Source organism: Musca autumnalis, unplaced genomic scaffold (assembly GCF_047663935.1).
Source record: "Musca autumnalis isolate F117 unplaced genomic scaffold, ASM4766393v1 scaffold_3, whole genome shotgun sequence".
Taxonomy (NCBI): Eukaryota; Metazoa; Arthropoda; class Insecta; order Diptera; family Muscidae; genus Musca; species Musca autumnalis.
The window spans coordinates 127647910-127672303 of NW_027411866.1; the positions used below are offsets into that span (position 1 = coordinate 127647910).

Genomic DNA, 24394 nt, shown 5'->3' on the forward strand with positions numbered 1-24394 from the left:
TTCGATAGAATTGGTATGGTGGGCTATTACAGCATACACACAGCTCTTTATTATAAAACAGCATTCCGCAGCTGCGAGAGCCCTGTTGTTACTCTCTTTGACAAAAATCCTCTCTCCACACATAAAAAATAAAATTGAGATATGTTACAAAATGTTGCAAACATATATGTGTTTGGAAACAAACAAATAATGTTTGGATCCAAACATATATTTGTTTGCAACGAGTTCCAAACAAATATTTGTTTGGTGTATATTTGTTTGGTGTATATTTGTTTGGTGTACGTTCCCCAGCTCGTTCAGATATGTCTCTCAAGAAACTCATAAATTCAAATGGTTTAAAATAAGTTTACAACAGTAATAAATCTATTAAGGATGTGGCATTAAGGCAAAAAATCTCAGAATAGTGTAAAATGTCGAAAATGAACATTCATGGCGTGTCAAAAAAAAAGAAATACGCTTTTATTTTGTCGAATTAATTGCCCATCATTTATGGCTGACAATTTGTCGGAAGGAAACTGGCAAAGATGCGTGCGTGTGTGTGTGGGACTGCTTATAGAAAATATAGAGATGTACTCGTATTCACCTTAACTAACTCACCTTGATGGTGCGTTCGCATTAAAGGCAACAAACAAATATGATGGCTGACTGACATAGTCAATACTTTCATCACAACACGCCAATTTGACATATTCATTTTTTTGTCTATTTTTGTGATATGTCTTCGTTGTTGTGTTCTTCTCCTTGAGTTGATTGCTGCCACCATGTCTTGTGAAATGCATTTGCATTTTATTTTCCAAAATAAACTGACACCACCTTTGAAAAGAAAATCTACCGACATAAATCTTCCAGGAATGTTATGTTTTATATTGTTGGTCGGCATCGTCGAGGGTGGCAGTGGTGGTGGATTTCTTGTGGTAAATATTTGAATGGATGATATTAACCACCACCTACACAACACCGTCGCCCATTTTCTTCTATTCACACCGTCTAAAAAGCCCATCATAACCAAAATGAAAAGTTTTGCATTTTATTCGGATGGAAAATTCTAAGAATTTCCGTTTAACAATTTTGAAATTCAGGTCATTGGTGTAAAGTATTGTAAAAATTTTATGAAAATAAAAAAGACTTCTTTGTTGAGAGATGTGTGGTTGTCTAATTCAGTGACAATATAAAGAGAAAGATTTTTTCTATCTGTGAAATGATAAATTTGTTGCTAAATAATTTTTATTGTTTCTGGCAGTTACTTCTTACATTGATTATAGCGTATCACTATGTGGTGAGGGTATTATAAGATGAGTTAGGTTCAAAAATCTGTAATATCGAATAATGATAGTAGACCAGATAGATGTGTGTGAATGTGTTTTAGAAAACGCATGTATTGCGAATGCGTTAGTAAATTTGTAGTCAAACAAACTGTTGAACAACAACAAATCAACAAGTAAAAAAGTATCAGTCGGCTTTGCCGAAAGAGATATACCCTCAGCCTGTGTGGATTGAAATACTTTTTCCCAAAAAAATTATGTATTGAGGGGGGTTTTCAAAATTTTAGGCGTATGAACCGACAAAAGTATGGATAGGATTAAAGCTCAAAAATTTGCGGGGATAACGATAGATAGGGCTTTTTTTTATCACTCTAGCGTACGAAAAACATAATACGAGGGCGTTTCGGAAACTTCTTAGCCTATCAATGAAAGAGAGTAGTTAGTTTTTCAAAAATATTTTTATTTTTCAATATAACCTCCTGAAATTCAATACACTTAGTCCAACGCTTTTCTAGCAATTCTATCCCTTGATTAAAATAGTTTTCCTCAAGGTCTTCAAAATAGTGGTTTACAACTGTAATTGCATCTTCATTTGAGGTATAACGCTTGCCAGCAAGGAATTTTTTTAGATTTGGGAACAAATAAAAGTCACTGGGAGCTAAATCAGGAGAATAAGGTGGGTGGTCAAGCAACTCGTTGTTGTTGTAACAGTGTTTTTGTTATGTTTATTTGTTCGTTCCTCTGTTCAATCTGGCTCTGGGTCTATCTCCAGTTCCAGAAAAGTGGCTGCTTCGATGGGATGTAGCCACAGATCCACTCGAGTTAGATGGGTAGGTTTGGCGGGGCAGTTAAAAAGGTGTTGTGTGTCGTGCGGGCCCATGCCGCATACTGGACATATGTCTTGCACGGCGCGATCGATTTCCGCCCAATACGAATTTAGGCGACTGCAATATCCCGAGCGTAGTTGAGCCAAAACTACTCTGGTTTGTCGTGGCAGCTGACGCTCCTCAGCTGCGATAGATGGAGGATGTACTCCGAGTACTTTATTCACACTATAATTGCTTAAGGCCTTGGCAACTGCGACCGTGTGAATGCTATTCAATCCTACTTGATATGCTTGTTGATCTAGGGGTTCTCTCCTGTATCGTTGAACCTCTCCCTCTAGAGCATGGATATCCTTCCTGATCTCCCTGAATGGGCGGGGCCTACCCACAAGATGGTGATTGGGATGGCTCACACGATAACATCCAAGCAGGTACTGCAACGAAAGCATCTCATTGTGTTGCTTTACAGGAAGAATTTTTGCCTCCTCATGTAGATGGTCCACTGAAGATTTGAGGAGGCACCCTGTCGCTGTTCTCAGGGCGGCATTCCGGCAAGTTTGAATCTTTTTCCAGTTCGAATCACATAATCTCGGGGACCAGACTGGAGCCGCATAGCTTACCACAGACCGACCTATCGCGTTATACGTGGCCAACGAGGTTTCTTTATCTGCACCTCAAGTGCTGCCGGCCAGGGATTTGAGGACCTTGTTCCTACTTTTCAACTTGTCGCAGATAGCTGTGGCGTGTGCGCACGACGTGAATGTAGTGTCGAATGTGACCCCTATAATTTTAGGGCAGTTTGTGGTCGGAATTCTGCTACCGTTGACCCCGACATTCAACTCACGTCCAAACTGCGCTGTCCATGTGGTGAAAAGAGTGGCTGTAGATTTTGTGGCAGAAATCTGCATATTCCTCAAACGGAAAAATGTGGTAATATCGCTTAAATAGGTGTTCAGTCTCTCACAGATGTCATCAGAGAAGATACCTGACGCCAGGATCGTGCAATCATCCGCATACCTTACGATCTCGATGTCGTATGGAGGGGACGGAATACAGGAGAGGTAGAGGTTAAACAGTTACGGAGATATCACCCCACCTTGGGGAACTCCCTGTTTCACTCTACGGGGTTTTGATTCTTGTTCCTGAATTCCACGTACGACAGACGTCCACGCATATAATTGACTATCCAACGTTTCAAGCTTTGCCGGAGGTTTGCCTGCTTAATGTCCTCAAACAGCGCGGAATGCCTGACAGTATCAAAGGCTTCCCATCAAAGGATCACCATGCCCATTTTCCAGACGTCGGGAATAATGAGGGTGGATAGCGACAAGTTGAGAACTTTAGTGAAATACTCCACTCCCGGCTCATCCAGCTGCTTCAACATTACCATGGAGATTTCATCAGAGCCCAACGTTTGGATGATTTAGCGTTCCTAATGGCATTGACAACATGATCCATTGTAAACTATGGTGGTTCCTCCGCGGCAGGAAGAGATCTGATGCGACGTAATACTCTTCTCTTCGCCCTGTCACTCTCGATTGAAATAACTTGCGCACCTCTTCGGGTCAGTCAACGTAACGTCGCCAAACGTGACTGAGGTCCTATCTTCCCTTCTTCCAGGGTTCGAGAGTGACTTAACCGTTGCCCACAATTCACCTATACCGGCTCCCACTGTTGCAACTTTTCAAATGATTTAACCACTTGTTCCGCTTATGCTCGCCGACCAGCCTGTTAACTTCCAGTGTCAGCTCCCTGACTCTGGGGTCATTGGGGTTGATTCGACGAAGCTCATCATTTGATAATCCCGTCGCCTCTGCTGGGAAGTTTGGTCTTACTTCGGGTATTCGGCCAGCAGGGATATGGCGAGCGGCTGCAGCATTGATGATGTCTCGGAACGTCCTTTCCGCTACCCGAACATCAGAAGGATTGGGCAGTTCTTTGATGCGGTGATTGGTGAACTCTCTGAAACCCGGCCAATCAGCTTTCTTATGATTGACGAATATGCGGCGTTCAGGGGTAATGAAATCGGGTCATTAGAGACAGGCTCAAGCGAGATTGGTCTGTATTGGACAGACTGGTGCAATAGGAAATCTAATCCCTCACCTCCACTTCTGGAGCGATCTTTCTTTAGCACGTTGTAACCATCACAACGTTGTAAGCTACAGTTGTTGTTGAGCTTGGTTTCTTGCACCGTAGCGACCTAGATATTCCTCCGACTCATGAAATCTACTATTTCCTCGATCTTACCTCAGAGTCCATTACAATTAAATTGCAAAAAGAATGCATTTTCCGGGATTGGGACAACAACGGCTGGTGTTAAAGGCTGCATGTATAAATTTGTAGTCAAAAAAACTGTTGAACAACAAAAAATCAAAAATATTATTCTCTTTGTTACGTTCTTTCTTAGCAATCGTGTCGTATGCCGAAAAACTTCGGCACCGCCATGTTGTGCGTGATCGCATATGTAGTACATCCACCTTTATATATCGATCGTGATGCGTATGTCGTATTTCGGTCTGTCCATCTAAGGTCGAAATTTTGATTTGATGGAGAGATTGCGGAGTAAGAAGCCTGCATACAGTTGAAACCGCATATAAAAAGTTTGCAAACCCGAAGTAAATGAAATCTATATCTATAAAAGAGGAAAATGTTTGTACGTTTGTTTGTTTGTTTGCAATTTATGGACTCGAAAACCACTGCACAGATCTTCAAGATCGGAGGTATCTCGAAGAAAATTAGATTTTGTATGCAGATATATGATGAACGGTTACAGATACAGTCTCCAAATTTGGAATGTGAGACGGAATTTGGCCTAGAGATAAATTTGCAAAACTATTTTGAAATCGGTTCAGATTTGGATATAGCTCCCATATATATTTTCGGCCGATTTCATGTGTTCTATGTATGTCCAATTTCAATGAAATTTGGAATGTGTGACGGAATCGGATCTAGAAATAAATTCGCCAAATTATATGGAAATCGGTTCAGATTTGGATATAGCTTCCATATATATATTCGTCCGATTTCAAGTATTTGATGCCCCAAAAACGCATTATATGTCCTATTTCAATGAAATTTGGAATATGTGACGGAATTTGGCCTACAAGTAAATGTGCTGCGGGGTAGCGAAGCGCACCGGGTTTAGCTAGCAAAATATAAAGTTGAAATATATATAAACATTGCATGGATGTGCAAGAAGGAGTGGACTTATATGACATATCTTCGAACTTAATCTATGTTTGGACAGAATATTACGAGGACCACATTTTGGACTAAAAGGGGGGATCCGTTCCAGATTTATCGAGCGCTCCAGCCAGCCAGACAAACCGACAGGCAGACGGACAGGGCATAATAGACTCGAAATTTTCTGAAACGAATTTCGTCTTAATATTATTTCGATTAGCAATACGATTACTCTTGTCCTTTTTGGAATGTTTGTGGCACAAGACGAGACTACTATCATATTAACGAGTGCAGTCAAGACCAAACCAAAGGTCATATCGATAATTTTTACACATCATCACCATTGGTAGTGGGTTCTTTTGTACCGGATTGATTCGAAACCATTGCGTTTCGGCCAGTGGTTGCCTGCACGCAAAAAAAAATCGGCCTCTCTAACATATGTCCCAAACATATTTTGCAGCAAACATATATATGTTTGCAACAGTCCCAAACATAATATATGTTTGGGTCTGCAAACATATATATGTTTGGGTGGAAACAAATATATGTTTGGGTGCAAACATATATATGTTTGGGTGCAAAGATATTTATGTTTGGGTGCAAAGATATATATGTTTGGGTGCAAACAAAGATATGTTTGGGTGGAAACAATTTTATGTTTGGGTGCAAACATTTTATATGCTTGGGTGCAAAAAAATACAAACCAAAAAGGCACAAAAAAAAACAAACACATGCACCAGTGGGCGCTTACTGAGAGCAAGGGAGCGTAAAATTCAATGTAAAACACTTTAAAATGTGTGCTCACTTGCTCTCAGTAAGAGCTCACTGGCTATCTCTATAGTATACACACAAATGTTGTGGTTTTTTATTAAAAGGCAAAAGAACAACAAACACATAGGTACACACAAAATTCCAAAGAAATACATAAACACACTTTAAAAAAAAGAAAAACTGATTGAAATAATTTGTAAATAGTCACAATTTTAAAAATGAAAAATATATAGAAACGTAGTTGAACGCTTCTCCTTAGTTGTGAAATAAAACAAATTGTCCTCATAGTTGAAATCATCAGGGGGAATCGCCATCTAGAATCAAATGATTATGTAATGTAATAAATAAATATGGATATGCCATATTGCAAATATACAGTGGTGTGAAAAATAACAAGGACACTTCAATCTATAACCAAGATTACATTGAAACTGACTAAAAAAGTGGAAATTACATTAGTTTATAAAATTTATTGTTTTATTAAAATGTTAAGAAAAGTATTATAAAAATATTTTGATTGCTTGTAACCATATTTTATTTATCTTTTATATTTTATGCGAATTGTCGTAGTTTGGTGTGTGAAAAATAATAAGGACACTTTATGACATCTTTTAATAAGGACCAAACTTTAAAGAAATTAATGCAGGTTTTTACTAAATAATGGTAGATAAAGTGTTTCAGTGTCATTAATACTTTGTAGACGATCCTTTGTTTTCTAAAACGGAAGCGCATCGTCTGGGCATCGAGTCGACCAAATTTTGGCACTTCTCTACTGGTATCGCGTCCTACGCCGCCTGTATAAGTTGCCAAAGATCGCCATAATTTGATGGACACTTTCCCCTGCTTGATTTTTTAACATCATTCCACAACATTTTTCAATCGGGTTCAAATCAAGGGATTGTATGGGCCATTCTAAAAACATAACTTAATTATCCTGGAACACCTTTTTTCATTTTGCCGTCATTTTTGGGTCATTAACCTTGCTGAAGACTCATTTGAGAGGCACACCCCCTTCAGCATACGGAAGAATTATATTTTTCAAAATTTCTATGTAATCTGGTGATTTCAAAAACTCTTTGAATACTGTATAGAGACCCCACAGCATAGTAAGAAAATGAGCCCCACACCATGCTGTTACCTCTGCCATATTTAGCCGCATTCAGAGTATATTTTGGGTTATATTATTGATTTTTAGGTCTTCTACCTTGATGAACTCTTCTATCCGAACACAAAAAGTAACTTTGGTTTCATCGGCCCAATGAATGGTATGCAATTTTTTTAAGACCAAGCGATGTGATTTCTAGCAATCTGTATTATTTGTTGAATATTTTTGTACCCTACACCACTACGTGGGAAGGGTAATATTTTTCGATTAAATTGATACTTTTCTAATGTGGACACCAAAGATGGTTTTACGAGTTGTTGATTCGTCAAAATTAATATTTAAGTCGTTTTTTATTTGTAAAGATCTGGTAAAAGGATCTTTTTACTCATCGGATAACGCGTCTTATTATTACAGGTGTCATTTTTGGTGTTCTGCAACGAGTTTCTTTTTTGAAGTCCACTTAACTGCATTCTCTACCATTGTTTTGAAAATCCCAAGCTTTTCCTGTAATTTTTTTATATGAATTTTTTTCTTTATGTAAACATTTAGTGATTTCTCGAGTAGCGTGATAACAGCCCGTATTTTTACCCATATTTAAAAAAAAAAAACTAAAAAATATGGGTAGATTTAACATTTAATGAATAGAAATTAATTCATTTTAAACATGTACTTACAGGAAGGCATCACAAGAAATAATATCAAATTATTTTCACTAAAACGAAAAACTGTCCTTATTATTTTTCACAGCAGAAATGGCGTATTTTACGAAAAATATTTTTTTTGTATAAAAAGGAGACAGAAAGAAACCAAAATTGTAACGGAATTTCTTATTGCAATACATGTACATTTTCAAAAACAAATTTCCATCGCCAATTCTTCCATTTTACAAATTTTATGAGCGATCAAAGGTAGTGATCGTCACTGTCCTTATTATTTTTCACACCACTGTACATAAGTATGTATGTAATTACCAATATTAAATGCGATTTCTTCCTTGTCCAATAAAATAATTCCATTCAACTTTCCGATTTAATTATAAAACGTATTGGGCATTTAATTTACTAAAAACACAATTTCTTCAAGAAAACACAAAACACTGATTTATTCACTCACTTTACCGTCTTGACTCTACAAAGGCAACTAAAACACTGAAGAAAGAAAAAAATAAAATTCATATCATTTCTTCTTTTCTTCTTCGTTGGTTAACAACAACAAAACAAGAAACACACGAGTTTGGCGCATACATGCCACCAAAGCCCCCTTCTTCGCTTCTACGTCTTCTATTATACAATACACACAACTCTTTATTATAAAGCAGCATTCCACAGCCGCGAGAGCACTGTTATTACTCTCGTTGACAAACATCCTCTCTCCACCCATGAAAAAAATGTTCTAACATAAAAAGTATGTTTTACCCAAACATACCAAATTGAGATATGTTACAAAATGTTGCAAACATATATTTGTTTGGACCCAAACATATTATGTTTGGATCCAAACATATATTTGTTTGCAACCGGTCCCAAACATATATTTGTTTGGATCCAAACATATTTTTAACATAAATTTTTCTGCGTGTGCCATCATCAAACCTATGCTTCTACGTAGGTGTAGAATGAGTGTGTCAAGGCAATATTTTCGGTTCCTTTGGGATTTTTAGATTTATGTAGAGACTGAGATTGACTGCAAATATTGAAAAAATACCGATAGGCACGCGGTCGCTTCACACCCCGGTGTTAGGATATTCGATATCGGGCCGATTTCACGTATTTGCTGCACCAAACACGCAAAATATGTCTAATTTCGATGAAATTTGTGGTGACTCCATTCCGCTTAGAAATAAATGTGCCAAATTTTATCGAAATCGGTTCAGATTTTGGATATAGATTCCATATATATTTTCGGCCGATTTTGTGCGATTTCAATGAAATTTGGAGTGTGTGATTGAATTCGGTCTAAAAATAAATTTGCCAAATTATTTCTATATCGGCTCAGATTTGGATATAGCTCCCATATATATTTTCGGCCGATTTCACGTATTTGCTGTAGCAAATATGCTATATATGTCTAATTTCGATGAAATTTGAAATATGTGACTCAATTCCGCCTAGAAATAAATGTGCTAAATGTTATCGAATCAGTTCAGATTTGTATATAGGTCCCATATATATTTAAGGCCGATTTTGTCCGATGTTAATGAAATTTGGAGTGTGTGATTCAATCACACTCGGTCTAAAAACAAGTAAAAAAGTATCAGTCGGCTTTGCCGACAGAGATATACCCTCAGCCTGTGTATATTGAAACAATTTTTTCCCAAAATACGTATGTATTTAGGGGGTTTTAAAAATTTTGGGCATTTGAACCAACAAAAATGTTGATTAGGATTAAAGATCAAAAGTTTTGCGGAGGAGATACTAAAAGAAATGGATCGACATTGACCGTTATGGAAGTGGATCTCCAGCCACAACATATGGTGCCATAGGGGATTTTTACACTCTTGCTCAAGAAGTATGAACTTGCTCCTAAAAAACTTTTACTGTCGTAATTGAGGCAGCGAATGCAAGTCGCTTCAACAAAAATCAAAGTGATTCAGTATTAGGTCTTAAAGTGAACTTATCCGAAATTTTGTGTGGGTGGTACCGAATGGAGTGGACAAATATAGTCCACATTTGAACTATTTTTTGAGATAACGACAAAAATCGGTAAAATTAAAACGCAAAATTGTGAGTAGTTGAATTTTACACAATTTTGAATGAATTTTACACAATGTAAATGAATTTATTAATTAGTAACATTTTTATAATGAAATTTACAGTTAGAGTAGTTGTCATTTAAATTTTTAGTTATTCATACTTTAAATTGTATTTAAATTGTTGGAGTCTAAAAATGTATTTTTTATTCAATTTAATATTTTTATCCATATTATTATACGTTATTTAATCTTTTCAAACTATGTATTGATTGTAGTATACTAGCCATATATGGCCATTTGGCTTGGCTTTGAAATGAATAAATTTAAATAAAAAAAAAAAAATATGAATGAGAAGTATTAATAAAAGTTGGCGGCACTGTAGAACTTTACGACTACTTTTTATTGATCGCTAACTTACCGAATTATATCGTTAATTACCGAAATTATAAACAATTTAATTTTAGCGATTTTTGTCGGTAACTCAAAAAATTAGTTAGAGAATCGCACTACTGATCTATATCTGGTAGATATATTAGGATGTGTAAAGTATAGACCAATTCGGCCACTCCCTTCAAGAGTTACCGTACGAACAATTTTTCCGAACATTTTTGAACTTTTGGGGGGAGGTACCTGAAGGAGTGGACCGATATGGCTTATCTTCAAACTTAAACTGTGTTTGGACAAAATATTACTAAGGCCATATTTTGGACCGAATCGGTAGGTCCGTTCGAGAGTTATCTTGCGCTCCAACCACTACACACGGTGCCATAGGGTTTTTTGTACCTTTCAGGCTATTTTCTCAGGAAGTATGGACTTGCCCGTGATAAAACTTATAGCGTCGTATGAGGGGCAATGAATACAAGTTGCTACAAAGTTGCGATCCGAGAGCAGGTCCAAAACTGAACTTTTCCGAAATTTTGTCTGGGAGGTACCTGAAGGAGTGGAGCGATAGAGTCCATATTGGAACCTCATCTAATTCTGGTAGAAATTTCACGATGTGCAAAGTATGGACCAAATCGGTTGCTTCCTTTAAGAGTTATCGTGCGCACACATTTTTCGAACTTTTGTGGAGGAGGTACCGGAATGAGTGGACCGATATAACCCATCTTCGAACTTAAACTAAGTTTGGACAAAATATTTAATAATTGTTCCACAAACATCCCAGATGGGACAAGGGGGACTTCTCTCATATCAATGAGTGCACCCCGATTCATATTAGCTCAATGATATGGGACCTACTGCGAAAGCTAAATTTTGGACCGAATCGTTTGATCCGTTCGAGAGATATCGTGCCTCCAGCCAGACAGACAGACGGACGGACATGGCTCAATCGACTCCAAATTGTCTTCAAAATTGTCTCAAACATACTTGGGGTCTAAAACCATTATTTCGGTGAGGCACATTTTGCCCATATGAAAGTGTATACCCTCCTTAGCATAAATGCTGAGGGTATAAAAAGATTATTCTCTTTGTTACGTTTTTTCTTAGCAATCGTGTCGTATGCCGAAAAACTTCGGCACCGCCATGTCTTGCGTGATCGCATATGTAGTACACCCACCTTTATATATCGATCGTGATGCGTATGTCGTCCGTCGGTCTGTCCATCTATGGTCGAAATTTTGATTTGATAAAAAGATTGCGGAGTAAGAAGCCTGCATACAGTTGAAACCGCATCTAAAAAATTTTCAAACCCGAAGTAATTGAAATCTATATCTATAAAAGAGGAAAATGTTTGTACGTTTGTTTGTTTGTAGTTTATGGACTCGAAAACCACTGAACAGATCTTCAGGATCGGAGGTACCTCCAAGAAATTTAGATTTTGTATGCAGATATCTGATGAACGGTTACAGATACAGTCTCCAAATGTGGAATGTGTGACGGAATTTGGCCTAGAAATAAATTAGCCAAATTATATTGAAATCGGATCAGATTTGGATATAGCTACCACATATATTTTCGCCCAATTTCATATGTTTTATGCACCAAACACGATATGTGTGTCCAATTTCAATGAAATTTGGAATGTGTGATCAAGGATCAAAATACACAAATTTATGGGATACCAATCATTATATATTGTTAGAAATAACATCCATAGCATCAAACAAATCTAATCGTTAAAGCTTTTGTCTGCAAAATCCATTGAGTTGCTCAATAAGTGCTCAAATTATGGAAAAAAATTCTGCAAGGACAATCGCCTGATTTTTGGCTACCTGCAAAGGACTTTTGTTTTCAAACAACAATCAAATCTCATAAAATTTATTGGATTTACTACTGTTAACTAAAATATTGACAATTTTGATCCTACACTCAACTAAAACTATTTTTATCGTCCTTTTTCTTCCACACTCCTATTTTTTTGAACAAAAACTGTAAACACGATTTATAATGTTGGTGTAAACAGTAAATAATTTAAAGCAGATTGTCACATTTCTGCTGATGAATTAACTGTTGGGATGTCAACAATGTTAAACAAATTTAAAATAAACCAAAATGGGTAAGTTTAAGAATATTTTTTGACATATTTCTTTTTTTTTGTATGGGCGCTCCTATTATTTTGAACGCAACTTTATGTCCTATTTCAATGAAATTTGGAATATGTGACGGAATTTGGCCTACAAGTAAATGTGCTACGGGGTAGCGAAGCGTGGATGCATGGATGTGCAAGAAGGAGTGGACTTATATAAACTATCTTCGAACTTAATCTATGTTTGGACAGAATATTACGAAGACCACATTTTGGACTAAATGGGGATCCATTCGAGATTTATCGAGCGCTCCAGCCAGCCAGACAAACCGACAGGCAGACGGACAGGGCATAATAGACTCGAAATTTTCTGAAACGAATTTTGTCTTAATATTATTTCTCGATACGTTTAACTATATTCATGTCTTTGTATAGCTCTATAGCTCGTGGTTCATACGACGTCGATCGTAGATCTTCAAATCGGCTCGTAGATCTTTCGAAGAATTTTCATCTCAAGCCATACATTAGTATCAGCGTTTTGTACAGTGTTATTTTTGTTTGACGAGATGTGGCCTTGTTTTAAATTGCTTACTTAAACCATAGTAGCATCTGTTGGCCAATACAATTCTTCTTCTTATTTCACAACTGATGTTGTTTGTTGTGTTTATGGCAGTGCCGAGGTAGACGAAGTCTTTAACTACCTCAAAATTGTAGGTACCAACTTCCACAGTTGGTCCGAGCTCTATGGACGCTTTGCGCGTCGACACTGTCAATTTGGTCTTTTCGCCGTTTAACGCCAGACCCACTTTCGCAGATTCAGCTTCGTCCTTCCTAAAGGTATCAGTTACTTCCTTTACTGATCGTCCCATGATGTCTATGTCATCAGCATAAGCAAGTAACATGTGGCTATTGTGCCATTTCTTTTGACATTTGCATCTCGTATTACCTGCTGGTAAGCCATCGGCTCCTGCTGCTTTATTATTCTTCAGCCGGTTGATTGCTGTTTTTAAATCATTTTGGCCGGGCGGTATACATTCTATACCATCTTCTGGGATTGGATCTGTGGTATCATCGTCTTCGCTACTATTGAATACCAGCAGATTGGAGAAATGTTCCTTCCATATCCTGAGCACGCTATCTGTATCTGTTACCAGATTACCTTGCTGGTCTCTACAGGAGGATGTGCCTGTACCAAAGCCATCTGTTTGATGTTTCACTCTTTGGTAGAATTTTCGGACTTCATTCCGGCTGCTGTACATCTCGATTTTTTTAACACTCCCGCTTTTCCATTTCTCTCTTTATCTTGCGGAAAAGGCGTTTCTCTTCTCTCCTTTTCACCCGATATCTCTCTCGTGCGCTACGTGTTGCTACTGATTGTAAAGTAGCTCTATATGCCGCATTTTTCTCTTCGGTAGCAGCACGACACTCCTGGTCATACGATGAATTCCTTTGTGGAGGTCTCTGGAATCCAAGTATGGATTTTGCGGCTGTTTGCATGGAGTGGGCAATATTTTGCCATTGTGTTGTTATGTTATCGGGACAAGGAGTACTCGCGTTAAGCAATTGGGCTAGTTGAGTGGAATATGCTGTGGCTATCTGTTGTGTTTGCAGCCTATCGATGTCCAACTTCCGCGTTGTGTCTGTTCGTTCTTTATTTGCAACGTTTAGACGGGTACGTACCTTTGCTGCAACAAGGTAGTGCTCCGAATCAATGTTTGCGCCTCGGAACGATCGTACATCCAACACGCTGGATGAATGTCTTCCATCTATCACAACATGATCAATTTGATTACTTGTTCTTTGATCTGGAGACAGCCAGGTGCCCTTATGAATATCAAGATGATTAAATCTGGTACTACTAACTACCATGTTTTTTGCAGCTGCAAAGTCTATCAGCCTCATACCATTGTCAGATGTTTCACTGTGGAGGCTGAATTTCCCGACTGTTGGGCCAAAGATATTCTCCTTTCCAATTTTGACATTAAAATCGCCTAGAATGATTTTAATGTCATGGGCAGGGCAACGGTCATAAGTTTCTTCTAAGCGCTCGTAAAATATATCTTTGGTCTGTTCGTCCTTTTCTTCAGTGGGAGCATGAGCGCAAATAAAGCTGATGTTGAAGAATTTAGCTTTTATTCGAATTGCAGCAAGTCTTTCATTCACTGGGGTGAAGCTGGATATCAGATGTTTTAGTCTCCGACTAACTACGAATCCGCAACCAAATACATGTTTTACGTCATGGCAGCTATAATACAGTGCGTCACCTTTAGGTGTTGTTGTGACGCCTTTCCTGTATGGCAGTAATATCGACCTTGTACTTTTCAAGTACGTCTGCCAATGCAAAAACTGCACCTTCTCTATAAAGAGTGCGAACATTCCAGGTGCAGATTCGCAGATCATGGTCCTTAAAACGTTTGCGGTGTTCGTCAATTTTAGAGGGGTTTGTTTTTCCATATATATTTTCTATATCGGTTCATATTTGGATATATCTCCCATATATATTTTCGGCCGATTTAACGTTTTTGCTGCACCAAACACGCTATATTTATGTGATTTTTATGAAATTTGGTATGTGTGGCGGAATTTGGTGAAGTAATAAGTGTACCATATTATATCGAAATCAGTTCAGATTTATATACATCTCCCGTATATATGTGAATATGTAATCACAGTGGTGTAGGGTTCATGTAGTCGGCCCGCCCGACATTGATCCTTTTCTTCCACAAACATCCCAGATGTGACAAAAGAGACTTCTCTCATATCAACGAGTGCAACCCAATTCATAATAGCTCAATGATCGCCGAGTCCGATCTTAGGACACCACTAATAGAGAAGATGTAAAACGACTGAAATACTATGGAAATGTCTCCAACAATACTGCGGGTTATTTCGCCACCATTGAAAATTTGATGATGATTTTAAATAACCTACGATAATTCAAAGAAACAACTACATTACATTAACATTTTTTATTCGCCTTCTTCTTAAATAAATGTTTCGACTTGTTTTCAAAGTTTAAATAACCATCTGAGAATGATGTTAAATGTTACAACTTCTTTGTATTATTCCCTAATCCTTTTAATCCACTTAATTATCCTTTAACATGGCTGGCTGGTACGGTATCATCTATCTATCCATTCATCTGCGTATAGATGATATTGCAACGAATTAAATTTTAATTAATTTCTAATTTCTTGACAACTTTAATGGTGAGGAGGATACAACAAGCTAAGACACGGAGGATGAGAGACGAGACGAAGTAATGAACCAAGCAAATCAAATCAGATGCAATAACTAACTTCATCATCATCAGCATCGTCATCACCATCGCCAGTGTGTTTGTTTTGCTTTTCAAAGGAAAACACTACTTTTCCGTTCGTTCGTTTTCCAACACTTGTTCTAACAGCTAACTAATTTTGACACTTGAGTTACTTCCGATTTAGTTATTTCCGCCTGAATAAATGTGCCAACATTAAACTGTTACCAGCCAAACCAGTGGCGGAAAACACAGGCATAACTGTGAAGTGAAATACTCTTCAACAGAGAGAAAAAGAGAGACTACAAATAATAACAACAAACACAGATGGTGAAGAAGAGCATTGCTGGCTGGCATAAGGACAAACATGTGTGTTTGAATGTCTTTATTCAGGGTGTGTAAAGGAATCCCATCCGACCATATGGTTAGTGAGGGGGTGAGATGTATTATACAATTGGGTTCAGGGCTATTGTTGTTACACCCAACCAACCATCAAAGGACCTGGAATTCTTGCGTCACCCATGTTTTCACTCCACATTCTTATGCACATATTTCAGTTTGTGTATGCTTGTGTTGAATTCAACATTACCGCCACCCACCTACCCATCACACCTCCCATGAGTTTCCCAAAAAGTAAGCAAGTGCTAAGTGCTCTTGATACGCATTCCAGAATATTTTCATTCATTTTTTTTTGTTTGAATACATTTTCATTTGCCCATTCTTTATGATTGCCGTTCGTTTATTGTTTTTGTTCTTGTCATCGTCACAAACACCACTCACTGACTACTGACCTGACCATGTAATTTTAATTACTGAAACATTTGCTGCCCCTTTTTTCGCCTTCCTTTTCATTAGATGTGAATGTGTCACATGGTGACAAAAGTAATTGTGCCCCGCTGCACCACCACCACGGGGAACCTCTGCCACAACATAGTTCGCATAACGAAGCTAGGAGGGAGACTTTATTGGGGAGTTGAATGAAACAGATATTCGTTATAGACGAGAGCTGAAGGAAGCAGGGAGTTGTTATAGGCGAGCAGAGTGAAACAGGAAGTCTTTATAGACGAGCTGAATGAAGTTGGGAGTTTTTATAGATGTGCTGAATGAAGAGCGGACTGATGCAGTGAGTCTTTATAGACAAGCAGGCTTAAGCAGGCAGTCTTTATAGACGAAATGAATGAAGCAGGAATTCTCTATAGACGAGCTGAATGAAGCAATGAGTCTTTATAGAGGAGTTTCATGAAGCAGGGAGTATTTATAGGCGAGTTTAAAGAAGCATGGAGTCTTTAAAGATGAGCTGAATCTCTACGAGCTGAATGAAACAGGGAGTATTTATAGGCGAGCTGAATGAAGCAGGGATTCTTTATAGGTCAGCTGAATGAAGCAGAGGGTTTTTATAGACAAGCTGAATGAAGCAGGGAGTCTTTACAGATGAGCTGAATGAAGCTGGGAGCCTTTATAGATGAACAGAATGAATTAGAGAGTTTTTACAGATGAGCTGAATAAAGCAGGGAATCTTTATAGATCGGCTAAACGAAGCAGGGAGTCTTTATAGATGAGCTGAATTAAGTAGGGAGTCGTTATGGACGAGTTGAATGAAGCTGGGAGCCTTAAAGGTGAGCTGAGTGATACAGGGAGTCATTATAAACGAGCTGAATGAAGCAGAGAATCTTTGTTTACTAGCTGAATTAAGCTGGGAGTCTTTATAGATGAGCTGAATGAACCATGTAGTCTTTATAGATGTGCCCAATGAAGCAGGCAGTGTTTATAGATGAGCTGAAAGAAACAGAGAGTCTTTATAGATGAGCTGAATGAAGCACAGAGTCTTTATAGACGAGCTGAATGAAGCTGGGAGTCTTTATAGGCGAGCTGAATGATGCAGGGAGCCATTATAAACGAGCTGAATGAAGCAGGGAGTCTTTATAGACTAGCAGAATTAACCAGGGAGTCTTTATAGATGAGCTGAATAACGAATGGAATCTTTATAGACGAGCTGAATGAATCAGAGAGTCTTTTTAGACGAGCTAAACAAAGCAGGGAGTCGTTAAAGAAGAGCCGAATAAAGCAGGAGTTTTTATAGATTAGCTGAATGAAGCAAGGAGTGTTTATAGATGAGCTGAATGAAGCAGAGAGTCTTTATAGACGAGCTGAATGAAGCAGGGAGCCTTTATAGACTAGCTGAATGGAGCAGGGAGTCTTTATATGTATCAGAAAGTCTCTATATAGATGACTGAATGAAACGGTGAGTCTTTATAGACTAGCTGAATGAAGCTGGGAGTTTCTATAGATAAGCCGAATGAAGCAGGGAGTTTTTATAGACTAGCTGAATGGTGCAGGTAGTCCTTATAGACTAGATGAATGAAGTCTTCATATACTAGCTATAGACGAGCTGACTGAAGCGGGGAGGCGTTATAGACAAGCTGAATGAAACAGGGAGTATGTATAGACTAGGTGAACGGATCAGGGAGTCTTTATAGACTAGCTGAATGAAGTAGGGAGTCTTTATAGACGAGCTGAATGAAGCAGTGATTCTTGATAGGTCCGCTGAATGAAGCTGGGAACCTTATAAGCCAGCTGAATGTAGCAGGGAGTCTTTATAGGCGAGCTAAAGGAAGCTAGGAGTTTTTATAGACGAGCTGAATGGTGCATGTAATCTTTATAGACGAGCTGATAAAGCATCAAGTCTGTATAGACGAGCTGATTGAAGCAGTAAGTCTTTATAGACCAGCTGACTGAAGCAGGGAGCCTTATTTACGAGCTGAATAAAGATGGTAGTCTTTGAAGACGAGCTGACAAATGCGGATTGTCTTTATAGAGGAGCTGACTGAAGTAGGGAGTCTTTATAGACGAGCTGACTGAAGCAGGGAGACTTTATGGATGTGCCGACTGAAACAGGAAGTCTTTATAGACTAGTTGGCTGACGCAGGGATTCTTTATAGAATAGCTGATTGCAGCAGGGAGTCTTTAATAGAAGAGCTGACTGAAGCGGGGTGTCTTTCGCGCTAAAACGCAACGGTATATTTGGTTTCCATAAAAACTAGTGTCAAACATTAACATATCATTGTGTGATGAATAGTCATGGGGAGAGTACAACAGTCATAGACAAAGAGCTGTAATTCAACTAAACAACAGGCAGGGCTGGCAGTTAGTTATTTTGCACGCATTGCCATCTCCCGTGATGGCGGTGGTGGTCGTAATGGTGTACTTGACGCCTGTTTTTTAAAACTCAATGTTGGTTGTTAGGGGCTACAATGATATTCTGTGCTACCCCTAGCAAATCTAGGCTGGCGATAATTTCCCCCTTGCCAAAATGTTTACATGTTTCTCATACACTTTCACGGTGTTCTTAAAACAATTTTAAATGGAAGGTGCTTACACCTCGGAAGTTTTTGCGGATTCTGAAACTACAATGTTTATAGATGAAAAAAATCAAAAAAAATCGCCGGAGCGCTTTTTAAATAAATCGCGATATAAGTTGACATTTTTAGAGGTTGTTTAGGTTTTCACAATTTTTCTTAGAAACCGCAATCCCTATCAAAATGGGACTAAAGAAAATGTAGTAGCTATGAAAATTCTCTACAAAACTGACCTTTATGGTATTCCTGTCGGTTTTACCATTTTTGAAATATAGAAGTTCAAATTGGGACAATTCAAATTCAATTCAATTCTGTTTCGCCCCCTTATAAAACAATGGCATGACTGCAAATTCCCAACTTAAACTTATATATCTAAAAAATGTTACAACTTAGGATAAGTTACTTAGGCCAGACTTGTAGAGAATTTTCACAGCTTTAAGATTTTCTCAGGTCCCATATCGATAAGACTTACCGCATTCAAGCAAAATCGCGAAACCCTAACAAAAAAACCTAAAAATGTAAACTGAGCCTCTTTATCTCAAAAATGGTACAGATTGGGGACAAATGATAAACGTCAATCCTCTAGAGAATTTTCACAGCTACAACATTTTCTTTAGCTCCATTTCGATTGGACTTGCGGTTTCCAAGCAAAATCGTGAAAACCTAAAAAACGCCTAAAAATGTGAATTTTGACCACGATTTATTTAAAAATCCCTACAGCGATTTTTTCTTGTTTTTGGATTTTTCTCATCTATGAACACTGCTGTTTCAGAATTCACAAAAACTTTCCCTGTGTAAGCGGTTTTCATCAAAAGTTAGTTAATTCGCACCCTTCATGACATTGTTTTATAAGGGGGCGGTACAGAATTGAATTGAATTTGAATTGTCCCAATTTGAACTTCTATATTTCAAAAACGGTAAGAACGACGAGAATACCATAAAGGTCAGTTTTGTAGAGAATTTTCGTAGCTACAACATTTTCTTTAGTCCCATTTTGATAGGAATTGCGGTTTCTAAGAAAAATCGTGAAAACCTAAACAACCTCTAAAAATGTCAACTTAAATCGCTATTTATTTAAAAAGCGCTCCGGCGATTTTTTTTTGTTTTTTGATTTTTCTCATCTATAAACATTGTAGTTTCAGAATCCGCAAAAACTTCAGAGGTGTAAGCACCTTCCATTTAAAATTGTTTCAAGAGCACCGTGCTTTGCCACTTTGCTACATCATTCTTTCCATTTGCCTTTTTGTTTTTATTTCAAATGCAGTTTTGTTTAATGTTTCTTTTTCGCTGTTCCATGTGTGGGTATTGCTATCGCGATGATGATGGCTGCAGCTGCGTAAGCAATTGTTCTTGTGGGTACCCCCAACATCAATGTTGGCTGCTGGTTTGTTCATGATGATAATGCTGCTGGCGATGCTGCTGCTGTTGCAAATGATTGTGGTGGGTAGTGGTGGTAGGGGTGGCTGGTACTATGGCATGGTTTTGATGTCTGGGGACGGGGTAGGGTGGCTATACTTTCTTGTGTGGCTTTTGTGGTGGAATGTTTACAAAATGTATTCTGTTGGGAAAGTTTGTTGAGTGGGTCAAGGTTAGATGGATATTATAAATAATGTCATTGTTTTTGTTTTAATTTCTTATTCCTTTTTTGATGTTTGCTTCTAACCTCCCCTTACCTTTGGTGTAGCTGCTGTCTTTGTTTTCGTCTTGTGTATTTATTTTGTAACTTTGACGAAGAGTTTTAGAATAAAATTAACTTTCTTAAAAAAAATCAAGATATTGCATCTATTTGTATTGTAAGCGATGACCTTTAGGAAATCCAACATAGGGTGTTTCCTAAGGAAAAACGAACTGAGGGAAATCTTCATAGACAAGTTGAAGAAACTGGGAGTCTTTATAGGCGAGCTGAGTGACGTCTTTAGAGGCTAATTAATGGCAGTCTTAATAGACGGATAACTCGGCCACTTGTACTGTGAATGAGGACACCCATAGTTGAGTGGCACAGCACGGCACGAATTACCATCGCGCAACCTAGTCTGGGAAATTACTTATTGTATGCGACAAATTCCCGACTTTTAACTTATTAGCATCGCCTTTGAAGGCCTCACAATAATCAAAAAGACAACTGAACAAATAGCAGAGAGTTTACCGATTGCCGCGAGGGGATTGGGTAATGTGCATGATGAGCTCTCAAGCAAACCAACACATAGTCAGGGAATTGGCGATTATCAAAGGCTTGTAAGTCAATTTTATGCTTAATCTGGCTCTGTGTCCATCTCCAGTTCTAGGAACGTGACTGCTTCGATGGATTGTAACCACAAAACTAATCACGGTGCTCTTGAACCAACTTTAAATGGAAGGTGATTACACCTGGGAAGTTTATGAGAATTCTGAAACTACAATGTTTATAGATCGGAAAAATAAAAAAACGCCGGAGCACTTTTTAAATAAATCGCGGTCAAAGTTCACATTTTTACGTTTTTTTTTAGTTTTCACGATTTTGCTGGGAAACCGCAAGCCCTATCAAAATGGAAATAAAGAAACTGTTATAGCAGTGAAAATTCTCCACACGATTGTCCTTAACGATGTTTTCGTAGGTTTTACCATTTTTGAGATATAGAAGTTCAAATTTTGACAATTTACTGACTATATAGTCCAGCGATTTTTTCTGGTTTTTAGATTTTTCTCATCTATGAACATTGTTGCTGTTTCAGAATCCGTAAAACTACTCATACTGGATGGTCCTCTGAAGACTTGAGGAGGCACCCTGTTACAGTTCTCAGGTTGACAGGTTTGAATATATTTTCATCGCGTTATATATGGTTAATAAAGTATCTGCACCCCAAGTGCTAAAGGCTAGGGACATGAAGACTTTGTTCCTAACAAGCGCGGACGACGTGAACCTGCTGTCCAATTTGACCCTAGAATCTTGGGGTAGTTAGTGTTCGGAATTCAGCTACCATCGACCATGACATTCAGCTCAGTACTCACCTCCGCAATCCATGTGGTGAACGAAGTCGCCGTAGATTTAGTGATGGATATTTGCATATACCACGCGTGGAAAGAGGTGGTAAGATAAGTCAAATAGGAGTTCAGCCTGCCAAAAATAACGAAAGGGAAGGTACGCGACGACAAAATCTTACAATCATCAGCATTCATATTATCTCAATGCCGTCTGGAGGGAGCGGAATACCGAAGAGGTAGAGGTTAAATAGTTCCTGAGATATTACCCCACCTTGGGGAACTCAATGTTTCACTGTACGACGCTTGGACTTCTGGTTCCTGAATTTGGCGTTCGACTGGCGTCCGCACATATATTTGATTATCCAATGTTTGAAACTTGGCCGGATGATAGTCTGCTTAATGTCCTCAAACAGTTTTTCACTGTATCAGACTTTTGATAAGTCGAGTGCCACCAACACTGTCCTGTAGCACGGCTTGATCTGGTAGAGTCCTCGACTAATATGTGTGGAAATGGCGAACAAGGCGTTGTCGTGCTGTGCTACTTATCGAATCCATGCAGATGATCATCAACTGGATAACTTTTTATAACGCGAGGGAGTATAAAGCCTCAAGAGTCTTGCGAAAAGCGAAATCGGTCTGCACGATTCACCTTTGTTGGCATCCTTGCCTGGCTTCTGTAGCGGGACAACCCTTCCCATATTCCAGACTTCGAGAACGAAGTGGGTGGGTAGCGACAGGTTGAAAACTTTGGTGATGTACTCAGCTCCGGGCTCATGGAGGTTTCATCAGGGCCATCATCTATTGTAAGTGGTTGTGGTTCCTCTTCGGATTAAAGAGATGTAATGTGACGTAGTACTCTTCTCTTCGCCCTGTCACTCCGGGGTGCTCGACAAACAGTTAATTAAAAGAACTTGTGCACCTCTTCGGATCAGTCAGTCGAAGGTCACACTAGATTGGTTTTATTGAAACTTTTAGGTATTTATAGATCGGGTTCCCCACTACAGCAACTTTATGATATCACTCTACTGTGAAACTCGACCTAGGAACCCTTATTTTCATGAAATTGTTTCAATGAAATTCTCTAGTGTGACCTTCGACTCAGCGTAGCATCGCCAAACTTGATTGAGGACCTATCTTTCTTCATCCCAGGGTAAGTCTCTCTGACTTAACTCTTGCCAACAATTTACTTATCCCGGCTCCAATGTTGCAACTCTTCAGATCAGGGGTGCCAAGTTGGTGGTTTTCCCGCTACTTGTGGTGATTTGTGACGTACAAAAACCACTGTTGTTTTAGCAGGAATGTCAACTGTTTTAAGGTAAAAATCGCTACAGACCTATGGTGCGTATGTGGCTATAGCGATTTTTACCTCGGAACAGTTGGCATCCCTGCTTCAGATGATTTAGGCACTTGTTCCGTCTACGCTCACCGAACAATCTGTTAACTTTCCCAGACTCTGGGGTCACTTGGGTTGGCTCGACGAAGCTCATCACTGTCATTTGCTAATCCCGCCGACTCAGCTGGAAACTTGGTCTCACTTCGGATATTCGACCAGCAGGTATGTAGCGAGGGGCTGCAAGAGAGATGTACACCTCTGTTCATTGCCGATAACCGAATGCCACAACTCATAATGAGTATTAATGCCCCCTAAGACCAATATTGGACCTATATCCAGAAGTACAGCAGTATGTATAATATAAGGAACTCTACCTTTACAGTTCCACACCTGACCCCATACATTCCATATACGGGTTAACAGACTGGTTCAAAAGGAATGCTAATCCCCCACCTCCACTTCTGGTGCGATCCTTCCTCAGTACGCTGTAAGCTGCATTTTTTGTTGAACTGAATTTCCTGCAGCGCCGGGGCCTTGATATTTTTCCTACTCATAAAATCGACTATTCTCTCAATCTTACCTCGGAGTCCATTGCAATTAAATTGCAAAAATGATGCATTTTCAGGGATTGGAACGACAAAGGCTGGTGTTAAGTGCTGTGTGTGCGGCTGCTGTTGGAAGGACTGCGGGGTAATCTCGTATTCTGATTACGACGACGACTCATTGGAGGCTTTGTGAACGCAGCAACAACTGAGATGCACGCACTCCCGACATATATTGCATGTCACCGAAGTTTGACTGTGGTGGAAGTGGATGTGAAAAACTTAGCACAAATAAATTGGTCCTGGTGTTTCCTCCATCCCGGCACGGAAAAAAAGAATTGGGAGCAGACACGGGTGTTGTGTGGTTTCGGGTCAATCCGGTACGAAAGAACCCGCTGCTGTGGGATTGCTTGTTCTACTTCCTTCTGCTTGATGCCTCCTGGGGTTTAGAGGAATAACCTTCACAATCCGAAGTTAAACACCACCCTCGACTTCTTAGATAGTCTTCTCCGACACTATCGACAGCAAACTTTATGAGAAGCCCACCATTCTTCGGAAAGGAATTTAGAATTCTCTAATTTCCTATGCGAATCCCTAAGTTCTGCTTCTTGACTAACTTTAGAAACCTCTACAGCTCCATAC

General features: G+C 38.8%; 1 protein-coding gene across 3 annotated transcripts in view; it reads left to right on the forward strand.

The window, feature by feature from the left end:
* The window catches only part of LOC141397719 (BTB/POZ domain-containing protein 7), a 50732-nt gene that overhangs the window by 16316 nt on the left and 10022 nt on the right, over positions 1–24394 (forward strand). The gene's annotated exons all lie outside the window — the stretch shown is intronic.